Genomic DNA, 2,821 nt, shown 5'->3' with positions numbered 1-2,821 from the left:
CTGAAGCTGTAACTTTCATCCCAGAACATAGTTTAGGGGCCATTACTTCTTCAACTATAGTCATTTTTCTCTCAATTGCAAACGTAACCAGTTTAACATAGAAAACTTACCGTTGGCTCTAGATTCTAATCTATCACTCCGATTTGCAAACGGATTTCACTGAAGCTGTAACTTTCATCCCAGAACATAGTTTACGGGCCATTACTTCTTCAACTATAGTCATTTTTCTTTCAATTGCAAACGTAACCAGTTTTTCAATGGTGTAATGGTTTAACATAGAAAACTTACCGTTGGCTCTAGATTCTAATCTATCACTCCGATTTGCAAACGGATTTTACTGAAGCTGTAACTTTCATCCCAGAACATAGTTTAGGGGCCATTACTTCTTCAACTATAGTCATTTTTCTTTCAATTGCAAACGTAACCAGATTTTCAATGGTGTAATGGTTTAACATAGAAAACTTACCGTTGGCTCTAGATTCGAATCTATCACTCCGATTTGCAAACGGATTTCACTGAAGCTGTAACTTTCATCCCAGAACATAGTTTAGTAGCCATTACTTCTTCAACTATAGTCATTTTTCTTTCAATTGCAAACGTAACCAGTTTTTCAATAGTGTAATGGTTTAACATAGAAAACTTACCGTTGGCTCTAGATTCGAATCTATCACTCAGATTTGCAAACGGATTTCACTGAAGCTGTAACTTTCATCCCAGAACATAGTTTAGGGGCCATTACTTCTTCAACTATAGTCATTTTTCTTTCAATTGCAAACGTAACCAGTTTTTCAATGGTGTAATGGTTTAACATAGAAAACTTCCCGTTGGCTCTAGATTCTAATCTATCACTCCGATTTGCAAACGGATTTCACTGAAGCTGTAACTTTCATCCCAGAACATAGTTTAGGGGCCATTACTTCTTCAACTATAGTCATTTTTCTTTCAATTGCAAACGTAACCAGTTTTTCAATGGTGTAATGGTTTAACATAGAAAACTTACCGTTGGCTCTAGATTCTAATCTATCACTCCGATTTGCAAACGGATTTCACTGAAGCTGTAACTTTCATCCCAGAACATAGTTAAGGGGCCATTACTTCTTCAACTATAGTCATTTTTCTTTCAATTGCAAACGTAACCAGTTTTTCAATGGTGTAATGGTTTAACATAGAAAACTTACCGTTGGCTCTAGATTCTAATCTATCACTCCGATTTGCAAACGGATTTCACTGAAGCTGTAACTTTCATCCCAGAACATAGTTTAGGGGCCATTACTTCTTCAACTATAGTCATTTTTCTTTCAATTGCAAACGTAACCAGTTTTTCAATGGTGTAATGGTTTAACATAGAAAACTTACCGTTGGCTCTAGATTCTAATCTATCACTCCGATTTGCAAACGGATTTCACTGAAGCTGTAACTTTCATCCCAGAACATAGTTTAGGGGCCATTACTTCTTCAACTATAGTCATTTTTCTTTCAATTGCAAACGTAACCAGATTTTCAATGGTGTAATGGTTTAACATAGAAAACTTACCGTTGGCTCTAGATTCGAATCTATCACTCCGATTTGCAAACGGATTTCACTGAAGCTGTAACTTTCATCCCAGAACATAGTTTAGGGGCCATTACTTCTTCAACTATAGTCATTTTTCTTTCAATTGCAAACGTAACCAGTTTTTCAATGGTGTAATGGTTTAACATAGAAAACTTACCGTTGGCTCTAGATTCTAATCTATCACTCCGATTTGCAAACGGATTTCACTGAAGCTGTAACTTTCATCCCAGAACATAGTTTAGGGGCCATTACTTCTTCAACTATAGTCATTTTTCTTTCAATTGCAAACGTACCCAGTTTAACATAGAAAATTTACCGTTGGCTCTAGATTCTAATCTATCACTCCGATTTGCAAACGGATTTCACTGAAGCTGTAACTTTCATCCCAGAACATAGTTTAGGGGCCATTACTTCTTCAACAATAATCATTTTTCTTTCAATTGCAAACGTAACCAGTTTTTCAATGGTGTAATGGTTTAACATAGAAAACTTACCGTTGGCTCTAGATTCTAATCTATCACTCCGATTTGCAAACGGATTTCACTGAAGCTGTAACTTTCATCCCAGAACATAGTTTAGGGGCCATTACTTCTTCAACTATAGTCATTTTTCTTTCAATTGCAAACGTAACTAGTTTTTCAATGGTGTAATGGTTTAACATAGAAAACTTACCGTTGGCTCTAGATTCTAATCTATCACTCCGATTTGCAAACGGATTTCACTGAAGCTGTAACTTTCATCCCAGAACATAGTTTAGGGCCCATTACTTCTTCAACTATAGTCATTTTTCTTTCAATTGCAAACGTAACCAGTTTTTCAATGGTGTAATGGTTTAACATAGAAAACTTACCGTTGGCTCTAGATTCTAATCTATCACTCCGATTTGCAAATGGATTTCACTGAAGCTGTAACTTTCATCCCAGAACATAGTTTAGGGGCCATTACTTCTTCAACTATAGTCATTTTTCTTTCAATTGCAAACGTAACCAGTTTTTCAATGGTGTAATGGTTTAACATAGAAAACTTACCGTTGGCTCTAGATTCTAATCTATCACTCCGATTTGCAAACGGATTTCACTGAAGCTGTAACTTTCATCCCAGAACATAGTTTAGGGGCCATTACTTCTTCAACTATAGTCATTTTTCTTTCAATTGCAAACGTAACCAGTTTTTCAATAGTGTAATGGTTTAACATAGAAAACTTACCGTTGGCTCTAGATTCTAATCTATCACTCCGATTTGCAAACGGATTTCACTGAAGCTGTA

This window comes from Hyperolius riggenbachi, unplaced genomic scaffold, assembly GCF_040937935.1.
Source record: "Hyperolius riggenbachi isolate aHypRig1 unplaced genomic scaffold, aHypRig1.pri scaffold_140, whole genome shotgun sequence".
In the NCBI taxonomy this organism is placed as follows: Eukaryota; Metazoa; Chordata; class Amphibia; order Anura; family Hyperoliidae; genus Hyperolius; species Hyperolius riggenbachi.
This window is presented reverse-complemented; position numbering follows the sequence as displayed.